The 12,187-nt window shown below is 44.3% G+C and overlaps 1 long non-coding RNA gene across 1 annotated transcript; it reads left to right on the plus strand.

The window, feature by feature from the left end:
- Positions 1–1,912: 1,912 nt before the first annotated feature.
- LOC118648762 lies at positions 1,913–4,749 on the plus strand. The gene is made up of 2 exons (XR_004965429.1): positions 1,913–3,822; positions 3,891–4,749. It is a non-coding gene; the product is annotated as an uncharacterized LOC118648762 (long non-coding RNA).
- The last annotated feature ends 7,438 nt before the right edge of the window (positions 4,750–12,187 follow it).

Genomic DNA, 12,187 nt, shown 5'->3' on the forward strand with positions numbered 1-12,187 from the left:
GGCGCATTTCCTCTTCCTCGCTTTTATCTGTCGTCTCATCTAATATTGAGAATAACGAGCAAGTTCTTATTGAGAATTTTCATTTAAACGAACCTTTCATTGATAAGAACGCAGACTGGAACATAAAATTAATAACTAACATAATAAAGCTTAACTATTACGCAGGGAGTAATTATTAAATTATTTAAAAAAAACACACGCAGTTATCATTCTACCACTCAGCTTTTAATCGCACTATTTTCCTTTCATGAACCTGATTCGTATTTAACCTCATTTCCCAAAGAGACGTTACATCGCCTTCGCGGCTGATGATCCGTAATTATCCTACGAGCGTGTTAACTCATCGATGTTAATCATCCTCATCATACCGATCGAGCTATATTACGTATATTTTTTCAGCGTATTCTTTTTCTTTCTGATCATTTTGCAAGATGGATGATAGGTACAAACCAATAGGTAAATACGTTTATTAATCTTACCATGACTCTCTCTTGACGATGTAACGATGTAACAAACGACGTGCGCAGAAAAAGATTTATACAAAAATAAATAAGAAACTGGAGTTGATGTAAGAATAAGTTATTTTGAAATTAAAAAAATTAATATGTAATAAAAAATAAAATAAACTTAATATCATAAAATAGAGTAACTCGTGATATAAATAATTAATAAATCTCGATATACACAAATTAATTAATGCAGCTAATCTTGACGGCTGATCTTGATTAATAAAGAGGGAATATTGCGTTTCTCTTATATTTTAGATCTATCCATCCAATTTTACGCAGGCGGAACTACCAAAGCTCTGTGGCACTTATCCATGGTACATACTCATTTCACACCTCATACGCCACGGTGGGAACTTTGTGCGATCTTGTCGGCTACCTCAGGGAGGTAGTTACTGAGCATACGAGCGAGATAGAAAAGATTTCCGATAATCATCGCGGGTATGGTTACCTGGAAAATCCTTTGACCTGTACGGCCCGAGAGAGGTAGCCATCGCGAATTCATCGAGGATGCATTCCAAGGCTCTCGTTGAAATGGAGAAATAATATTTCTTGAAGGCTTCATTCGCTCCTGCTGACGATGTACAAACAGATTGCAACGATTCTGTACATGTCGTAATAATCCTTCGGATTGTTCCAGCGTAATTCGTGAGATATCGAGAATTAATTTTTTTTTTACACGTTATCAACAATCTTCGCCGATTCTCCCTACGTGAAGATCGTTTGCGATACCGTTTGCCACAGTTTGCCGAGGCTCGAACGGATTGTGATGCAACTCTGCGGTTGCGCTGCGAGACCGAGAGTCGAAAATTTCGCATCGTGAATCCCCGGGGGCAAGGAAAGGGAGAGGAAACAAGGCCACACGGTTTGCATACACGTAAATACGCTCCATTGCTCCTATTTACATACATATGGACACGTCGAAATCACGTTAAGAGTCGAGGCGAGCGCGCGCTCGCGCAAATGTTAATGGCGACGGTAGCCTTGGCCGCCCTGCCACATTCTCCGATCCTGTACCGTTTTGCAGTATCCGCCGGTTTAACAGGCAGGCAAGAAGCAAGGATTGCGAGGTAATGGGGCGCGGAGAGGAAGCCAGTTAGGAACGGTGGAAGATGGACGGGCGAGAGGGACCGTGGAGCCGAAGAAGCGGGGGGGGGGGGGGGGAGCGAACGAGAGAGTGCGCGGCGCTTGCGGGAACGGGAGCCGCTTTTTCTGGACTTAGCACATTTTTCAATGCCCGTCGACAGCTATCCCAATCTTCCCTTTCGCCCTTTCTCTTTCTCTCTCTCCCGCTCGTCTCTCCCATCTCTTCTATCTTCCACCACTTCGGCTCCTTCTCCGTTTCTTCGGGTTCCTCGCGCGCTTCCTCCACCTCCGACGCGTTCGCCACCTTCTGTCTGCCGCCGCTCCGACGACAGACGGTTTCTTCCACTACGTATATGCTATCGCGGAGGACGACGACATCGGCGCGTTTTCGCGCTCGTCGGCGTTTCAGAAAACCGTGAGAGCGAGAGTTCGTTTGGCTAGTACTGTCTGCCCACCGCGGACAAACGTCGTTGAATTTACGATGCAGGACGAACAATTCTGTGCTAGGACGTCAAGTGATACGATTGCACGCGAAATATTTATCGAGTATTCACAATTATAAGTACTGTATCTGTCTCGGAGGATAATTAGAGCAAAATTATTTCCAATAACAATTAGATAACAACATGATAAAAATGTTAAGAAAATATTACATTATATTTTTTCAACTTATTATTATTTGTAATAGCTAAATCCATAGGACGTATTTGTCATCACTTCTGTTAGACTGTTATGGTATATCTTTCTGAATTTATTCGAAAATAGGTATTGCCTGCACGGTCAAGAGATTAATGCATCCACGTAAAAGACTGTATCTATCGACTTAATTGAATCCAAACCGCGCATGCAAACCCGCCCACCACATGGTGATAAATGGCGTCGAAGTGTCTTTTCTCCTTTCCTCCTCTCATTCTCTTTCTCTATCTGGCCACAGTTCATCCTGACATGGGAGACTTTTACTCCGAATGAGCAAAAAGCCGAGCCTTCGTATACTCGCCCCTGGAGACGCTCGTTACACGCGTACGAACACCCGGTAACAATGTGCGAAGCATTCGCTCTCCTGAATTCGTCGGCGCTGTTTTTCTTCGACGTCGAGCTATGAGCACCCGAGCCGATCTTCCCCCGAGGACTTACGCGCGCGTTAAACGTACGCCCTATCGACCGTGCACCATCTCGCAGGCAGAAACTTCGTGATATCATCGAAACGCTTTTAAAGAAAACTGCCATTGGCACGGAACGAGATTCCCGCAGCGAGGCAGAAGGACGACACGGTGATAGAAGAGCACGGCGAATGAAGAAAAAGATCAGGTCATCTTTGATACTCTTTTTCTTTCTCTCTTATCCAAGGGCGTATATCTCATGACTGTTAAACAACCGCTGCGACTAAATAATACCATGACGGGAGAGTAGGAACGCGTTGGTTCATGATGTTAATGAAAATGTATCGAGAAAGTCATGGACCGACTGACCTCTTAAGAAAGGTTTACTCAGCATCGGCTCTTCTATCAAGTGCGATCCTTGAAGGTGCGATTCAGCCTCTGCGCTTTACCTCCCGTCCTTGGACTTTTCTTCTTCTTCTTCAATGCCTCCTCCTACTCTCCTTTTCCTTTCCTGATCCGACCTTTCGTTCTCTCATCTCTGGTATTATAGAGGCTTCAGATATATCCTGGGCCCCTGAAGGTGGCTCGCTCGCTCTCGGTGCTTCAGCGAACGACCGTACCGAGGCATAGCCACCATATCTACCATCTGGCATAAATCAACTCAATGCTCGACTCTTAGAAGCTTCACTCTCCCTTAAGCCCATATTGCTTACCTTCCTTTGCTTTCCTATTCTTTTTCCTCCCGCCCGACGTGTTCGAGGGGAAGCAGCTATCCGGCCGATCTACCAATTATTAATTCAACTCGCCTTTCTACCCTCCGTATACACTGGACACCCTGAATCCTCCTCGCCATCTTCTTTGACGACCTCGCGCGGGCTTCGTATAGCTCTTACAGTTGCGACTCCGCGATTCCATGCAACTTTAGAGTTCGATGCGTTATCGGCGGATCAATCGTATCCGCGATGATAGGCTACTATTCGCTTTATAAATAAGAAAATCGCAAATCTACTAAAAAGCCGACAATTTGATTTGTTCAAAGAAAAGCCGACAAAATTCAAGACAGAAGAGGGGAAGGGCCTGGATGGAGAGAAGCAGAGAATGAGAGAGTCACGGTGTTTGCTCGCTGGCGGGTTCGTTGCTGTATACTTTGTACTCTCCGAGATACCTCGATAGTGAGACCTCCTTCTTCTTCTTTTAGGTTCCTCTCACTACCCGGTTGCAAAGATTCTACGGAAGAGATCAGGACAACGGGTGTAACAAAGGATTCGATTATATACACTTCGCTGACGGGAGCAAAAGGGACAGAAGGGATAAAGAGGAGCAGGTAAATGTAGCATTGGCGTATATACACACGTAAATATATATGCGCGCCAAACATATATGCGTACGTCCGGCTGTTATCGTCCAATCGCGGCGAAAAACTAGATCCGTCGTGAACTTGAAAGGTGATAAATCTAACGAGCTGTGTGAGCAGGACTCTCGACGCTAACTGGTATGATTCACGATCAGGCGCGAGTATCTCTCTCTCTCTCTCTCTCTCTCCTCGTGAGCATGTAGCACGTTCGGATACAACAGAATCTTTACTGATATTCATAGGGTCCTCTTTCTCTTGTCCACGAAGAAAGCGACCGGAGATCATCCAGAATGTTGCGAAGGACGCCACCACCAATTAGTTCGGATATATCTACCTGCCATCCGCTGTCCAATCTGTTGCGAACGTGTAGCCTGCTATCGCGGATCAAGTTACTTCTTAGCGTAATTGCGTGAAACTACGGTTTGCAGGATTTCGTGGTATAGCGCGCATCTTTCAGCCTCGGCAGACCAACGAAATTTGATAATGGATCGCGATAAGGGACTTGCGTGAGAGGAAACTTAAAGATTCCTCGGCCTCGGTCAACAATGTTCACATTGAATCTACAGGTGCTCTGAAAAATATTCAAAATGTTCGTTGCTCTTCTTGGCGCGGGTGACTATCATTTCTGATAATAAATTATCAAGTTTGTAATCAGCAAGGACTCTGTTGCATCCGGATGCGCTGCTTATGCTCAGTTCGCAAATTGAAAAAAAAAAAAGAAATATTATGCGATTCTGCCTTCCACTGGAAGGAAACGTATAAACGATCTTCACACCGTCAAACGCGTACCAAACGTGTTTTCCTAGAATTGCGGCTGGAGAACAAAAAAGTTTTCTGCATCCTCAGAACTCAGCCAACCGTTTTCGTTGACGGAGGGGCCAACGCGACCGAGCGTTGGTAACGAGAGCGAGCGTAAAAAAATCACACGCGAGTAAATCAGTCGCCTGTCGTTTGCATCCTTCGATCCATCGGGCCGAGACTCGGGCCAATGGCCGTCGCGCTCGATGTCGTGCGAGTTAGAAGGCCGTGCCGGGGCCGGTGGCAGCAGAATTTAAGCAAGTTTTTGCCTGAAACAGGGCCCTGTCAATGCAAATGATTGGTGCGCGCGAAAATGGAACAAGACACCGCGAGACAAGAGGACTCCTTCCTCTCTCGCCGCACCTTGGCCACCATTTGTTATACGAGCCTTGTACGAAACATGACGACGGCAATGATGCATGGCTGAGATATTGGGCCGGACCAAAATATCTCGTATTCGAGGCGTACGTGTATGTGTGTGCGTGTGTGAATGCAGGGCGCTCCACTATCGATGGGACCAAAGGACTATCGGACCATGCGATATCTGGTCGGACGGCCGATGTTCCAAATACTGGATACATACCATCGAGAGATACCGGCCAGGTGGATATTATATTATGTTCGCCCGAGCGAACTTGTGTTTTGTCAGGAATTTTACGTAAGTCGATACAACTAATTAAAAACCAGTTGCGTACGTGCCTACCGCATTTTCGTATTATTATATCGTGTCATTCATTCCTCGCGCAGCACGAGGCACGTGAGGCAGCGCGTTTAGTGTCGTAAGTGAGTAGCGCACGTTCGATGTCGCAAGTCGCGGAGTTTAACGCACAATCTCCAAGCATCGAGTAACCCGTAATTAAATGCGTCACGCTGAAAACAGAAATTTGCGATTTGCTACAAATTTGCATGGAGAAGCGGGAAGAAAGTAGAAGGCCGTTCCGTTCTAAGCGCATTACGTCACGGAAAATGAATTCCTGTTACACGTGACGCCGTTGGCGATTAGCGCGAAGGTAATTGCATAGGCGCCCTGTAGTTGTAGAAGGGTTAATCCAATAAAGCGAGTAAGTGACTGTCTGTCAGCGGTGGGACGAAAGCGGCTGAATGATTTGCGGCGACAGCCGCTTCGTTCATATTTCTCGGGTTGATACTCGTCGGTTCCCACACGATGGCGATCATTATTGCGACTGGTAACGAGTATGCAGACCTTTTGTGCGAATGAACGATGAACGAACCCGCTATCTCCTCATGTATTCGATCGCACACGTATCGCAATATGCATATGCATGCATATAAACGCATACGCAACATCTCTTGGGGACAACCATAGACATTATTCACGATTTAAGAAACGAATCTTGCCGGGGTCATTAAATCTCGAGCAGTCCCGCAGACATCGCCGAGCTCTTCCGAAACTACAAACGCTATCGCAGCGGCAGTTACAACGGCTGCAAAATCGTCGGCAAAATAGCTCGAGAAATGGTTTAACCGTACGTACACACGTATGCGCGTTTTCCATGTGTGCTAAACGCGGAATCGGTATATTTGAGTTTGTCGCAGCGCGTTACACGCAAGGTTGCCTCCCCGCCTTGGGTATATACCCGGGTGTAAGCTGGCGGCGCGCCAGAATCGAAAAGAATCTTCGCTCTTCCTATTAAAAACCGGGAATGTCCTCTTACGTCTTTCCTATCCCGCTCTTTCCTTCAAAGAGAGCTCCACGGTCGTTTCCGCGCCGACACAACCAAGGCAGAAAAATAGAAAGAAGCGGTGACATACGATACCTAGCATGCTAGTTGATAACAGATTGTTGCGAAATTTTTCTTGATTAAAAACGGTATATAAAATTTAATTTTTAATAGTTTAGTTGTCAAGGTTTTGCGAATCACGCGAATTTTCAATTTTTTTTTGCAGATAATAGGCTTTTTAGTGAACATAATTTTGAAATAAGTACATTTCTTTCCGTGCTAAAATCATAATTTGATATTATGATAAATGTTAAATTTAAGAAACTGGTGAAATATATACAGCGAGTGAAGGTGACTGAAATTTCACGATAAGCAATATGCACGGTTCTCGGAGGAATAGTATATACGACATATGTATATCTGAAAATAAAAGGAATACGATTGTCGCAATTCTCTTTCTCGTTCGTTCTTTACGCTCGTGTCGCTTATGCCCTTTTCTACTCTCTTATCGTAACAAACGGTGTATAGCACGGAATTGCCGTTTAAGCGGTGTGTTTCTTATATGATTTCTGAGATGGCGACCGTCCAAACTCATTAATCGTAATGCCCCCGGATGGCGGAACGTAACATACTCCCGCAGAATTCTCTTCCGGTAATAACTGCCGCGCCGCCAGAACGTTTTTCAAACCCGCTGCCTCCGGAAAGGGGGCGAATCCGCCGTCTATTTCCTAAGTGCTGCGTAAGTCCGCTCGTAGCTCTCGTGAATATTACGCGATGTCGGGATAATAACGTTGCGCTCGAGCGACAAAATTTCACAATTTGCTCCGCCTCGATTATAGATCTTATTTGACAGCCTTTCATATACTCCGGGCTTTCATAGAACCTTTACGTTTTATTCACACAAGAACGCAATCATAAAGTAGAATACGTACTCTTTGTAAAAATACCGTTTATCCACTACATTCCAATTAATAGATTAAACGAACACTCAAAATATGAAAGCTGTAACTTTTATTTTTAAATCATTATTAAATTCTTACCGTGACATTAAGATATACTAAGGCTAATTTTATGTGATTTTTATGTAACTTTAATGCATTAATATTATTTAATGCAGTAGGAATGCCATGCGTCGTGTAGATATAATATACAAGAGTTGCGGTATGAAAAGCGAAACATCGGTGTAATTTCTGGAAATGTACGGAAGAACGTCAAAAGTGGCTTTCACTATAATATACGGCTCTTCAATTTCGCGCGACCCGGCGCTAGCTGTGCTGGATCAGAGTAAAATATGCAAGCGGCCGGGCCGTAAAGCTTCGGCCTTAAAGTGACAGTCATAAAAGGCGGCGCTTTATACAGAAGTCGAGATAAAAGATTTCATCTCTGCTGTTTCCGCGTAAGACAGCTGGTCTCCGGAGTATTAAAAACAAAAAGAAAACACGCGTCTATTCGCTATATAAAAATATAGTATATTTGGTTTCTCCCCGTAAACGCGCGCGCGAGAAAACAAATTGAATTAAATTTGGTTCATATCAATGGTGCTACAATTGGATATTTTAAAATAACGCGACACACGAAATTCTAATGCCAATAATTGCTCGACGTAATTTCAAGTTTGATTTTCAAGCGCCTTTGTACCGAAACAGAAATAATCACGATATCGCATTATCCCGGATTCCTCGTGTGGACAGAGGCGAGTCTTTTGCGGCGCGTTTTAAAACAATTGCTCTCAGCGAGAGAGAGAGAGAGAGAGGGAGAGAGATCGTTTTGCAAGCGCGATAGGCGGCTATCGATCTAGCGGGTCGATCGGACTCGCACGAGGTTTATTCGGTCGAGGGCGTCGATACCGATTAAATTAAACACGCCGAAAGCTCCGTAGCGACGGACGGGTTAAATATGAAAGAAGAGGTCTTACCGAGAGGAACGGATGAGAAATAATGAGTACGCCCGGCGTAAGTATACCCTCGGTGAAGGTGCAAACAGACGAAAAAAGGCGCCAGCCGCCCGGCCGCAAAACGAGAACCCCATCCCGCTGGATATCTCGGATGGACTCCTGTCAGTTCGCACGTCCGCGAGCCCGAGTACCTCCTCTTTTCTTCTCTTCGCTTCGCCTGCTCTCCCGGCTCTCGAGCGCCAGCCCCGGCACCCCAACACCCGTCTTTTTATTTGATAAGAGAATCCTCCTCGGGGCAATTTTCACGGTCTCCGCGGCCGCTGCACGAAACATCGTTTTCGTCTTAAACGAAATAATGATACTGGCAATAACACGATGAAGTTCTTCTCTGCGAACGAGCGTACGCTTTTTTACGACTTTGCGTTCGCTGATACCGCGCTGCTCTCTGCGCTATCGAATTTTCTGCCGAAGAAACGTGCATACACGAAATAAACGCGAGCGATCGCGTTCGGTCACGCGAGGCGAGCCGCAATGGCGAGCATTAATTACGGTTTCCTCCAGACAGCCACTTTTTTTTACGTCTCGCGGCATTTAATGATCGTGATAACGTCATGAAAGTAACTAATCGCCGCGCTACCAAAGCTCGATGAGCATTCAAGATTTCGACGTCGATTAATAGCGAACGATCACCTCGTGATTCGTGCTCGCGAATCGCTTTCTTTTGGAATACAAAGAAGAACGCGCGCGGAGCAGCATAAAGATGCGCCGCTGCGCGCGAACGAACGAACGTACCGCAGCTGACTTTGAATGATTCCGGTCTCGTTCTTTCGATAATTTGAGGCGTCTAAGGCGTCCCCATTATCAGCGATGATTATGATGGAGAGATACCACGTTTGCACCTGCTGCGCCAACGCTCCCGTCTATCCGTGGGGAGTTAGCTGGATACGCGGTGGGGAACATATCGCGTGCCTTTATGCGAGGGGCGAAGCCGACCCAGAGGCAGAGATGAGCTGTGGAATATTTATCATCGTTCTAGATGCGGGGGACAATGGCACCTCATTGAACTCCACCCCGGCTGAACGAGGGAGGGAGAGAGCAGGCTGCACCAGAGACGCTACGCCAGCTACGGCGGAAACGGAAGATCTGAGCCCCGGTCGTGGCTTAAATCATCGAGCGAAGGAGATGAAATATTTTAATGATTAACACCCGAAGGATACCGGCTTGATCTACTTTTACGGTGCACCTTGCGAGATCCTGTGAGAATCTTTTCTCGCGGAATTGTGGAATTTAAAGCGAATTTTCTTAGTCCACGGCAGAAGCTCAGTGTGCCTGCGAGAACAATGGTCTCTGCAGGATTCTGTCATTCAAAAATTTTATGAATTCTTAAAGGTAAATTTATACTTCACAAATATTAATTAAATTGAAGTGCGCAATGTGCATATTTTTCCATCTGTGTCTTCTATAATTCAGGACATAAATTTTTTATTTCATATTTTATGAGTCAAGATGCTGATTTTTGAAACATGTTTTATATTCTACAATTTTTTATTGTACATGTACCTACATATAATATCTAATATAACTTATTCTATGTCTATTCCATATATGATCATAATCAAGTCTTATTTCAAGGCTATCTTAAGTAACGTCTTAAGCTTAATATGTCTCTGTGATTGGTTAACAACATTTTAAAACAATATTTAAGACTATCTTAAATATAACGGAGAATCAATGTTAGTCTTTAAGATTATGGATGTCAGTCTATATTTCCATCTACATCTTCAATTTAGTCTAAAAGCGATTTAAAAAATAAGTTTTCGACTACCTAAACACACGAAAAGCTATAGCGCGTGGCTTACTACACCGATGCATTTTCTTCTGGCATTTTTATGTCTGGTAAAATGTGAAAGAGCTTGTAGATAAAACTTTTTAAAAGAGAGAGAGGGAGAGGCGTTCGGGGAAATGGTAAATGATATAAAGTTAGTCGAAAAGTTAAAATGTGTGCGCGAGTATTTTTAAACAGGTACTTTGCCGTTGTGGAAGCTAGAGATAGTATTATCTAAAGTAGGAAAATAATGCGGCATAATCGTAACAAAAAATGTGGTAACGTGTAACAGATAACAGCACGGAATTAATAAAAGTAAAAGTAGAGTTATGAAAAATCTGTTCGCCATTAGTATTCTTTTATATTTAGATATAATATATTTTAATTTTTACGTTTCACATTTTTTTACAGTTCTGTACGATTTTTAAAATTTAGTATTGAAACTATCACTGATATATCAGATAAATAAATCGAATAAGATAATTCTCTTGAATTCGGCGTGAGACAAAAGTTTCCTTAAACCACGACTTCCGTACTTTCCGGCCGGCATTATTCTTTTAACTCGTAAACACACCTCCGCAGAGTTCAACGAATCGCGAGACATTTTCCCATCGTAAAAATATCCCGAGGGAGCTCGTAGGTATCGCCGGCAAAGGCGAAGTCCTGAGCCCGGTGCGGCGTGCAGGCTGCTAGCGTACACTTCCTGTATAGGAATACTGAGCGCCTGTGCTTCATACTGCTCCTCCCGCTTAAACCACCGCGCTTCCCGCGAATACTGCACGTACTGGTCCGGGCGAATCGTTGAAAACTTATCTTCTATCCCGTGCGCGTCTGCCGCTCGTAAAACCAGCTTCGGGAATATAACCCATCGTCGGGATAGCACCTACGTTCAGTAGTAACCTTTCGTTTCCCTGCATTCCTCCAAAGAGACTTTTTTTTGCCTACCCATCCGACAATAATGATCTTGCAAAAGCCGAGATGCGACTTTATGAGATCAAGGTGCAACGCACCGGATCAACATTTGATTGTCTCTTCTATCTGCATACTGCGTATTTTAACATATTTTATCATATATTTTTATATTTTATATAAAGTTATACATTATATAAAATTATGAAAAATTACTCGAACAGCATAGTTCCTTTTATCATTAAAATTGTACATTATAATGCACTTTAGGTTTAACTGCAAACTACATATTTTATTTTTACAAATATTCAGTCGATTCTTTCAGCATAACATAGTCAAAGGTACACGTGATCAAAGAAACATTACCTTTCTATATCGCGTTAGAATAGTTGTATTTTAATCGTGCACATGAGCTTCATCGACGTTAATTAATACATACTCTCCTCGGTCAAAACATATTCGCCAAATTTATCGCTGGGATTAACGATTGCTAATTAATTACGAAAACACTAAGCTGACGTTAAGCTCTTTGACTTAGGAGCTTCGAATTCACCATCGAATCCACTCGGCGCATCAAAGTTAGCTTCGCTGGTCTCTCCGGCGTGTCTCGATTGCACAGAGGTACCTTGACAAACGAGCACGATGGCAGGCTTAACATTTGCCGTGCAATCGTTTGCGACTAAATGGTATTTGTTTAATTTGTCCCGTCAGCCCTGCGTCCGTGTGGTGACCGTACATTTAATACCACTTTGAAGCGTATCGAGCCACGGCACAGCACCGCTGGCTTCCTCCACCGGGATCCTCCATCTCCAGCCTCTTTAAACATCATTAACAATCACCCAAGATCTATCAAACAGCCCGGAAATTAGTGTACATAGTGCAGCAATGGCATCTATCCCGCCTCCTCCTAGTCGAGCTCCTACAAATGTCGGTTCTACGACACGTCTCCGTTTTGCACGCGTACACGTTCGCCTGTGCACGTACTACCTAGGCGAAGTGACGTGTCCGCTTGCAGATAATCGGACCACGCGGA

This window comes from Monomorium pharaonis, unplaced genomic scaffold, assembly GCF_013373865.1.
Source record: "Monomorium pharaonis isolate MP-MQ-018 unplaced genomic scaffold, ASM1337386v2 scaffold_667, whole genome shotgun sequence".
NCBI classification, from domain to species: Eukaryota; Metazoa; Arthropoda; class Insecta; order Hymenoptera; family Formicidae; genus Monomorium; species Monomorium pharaonis.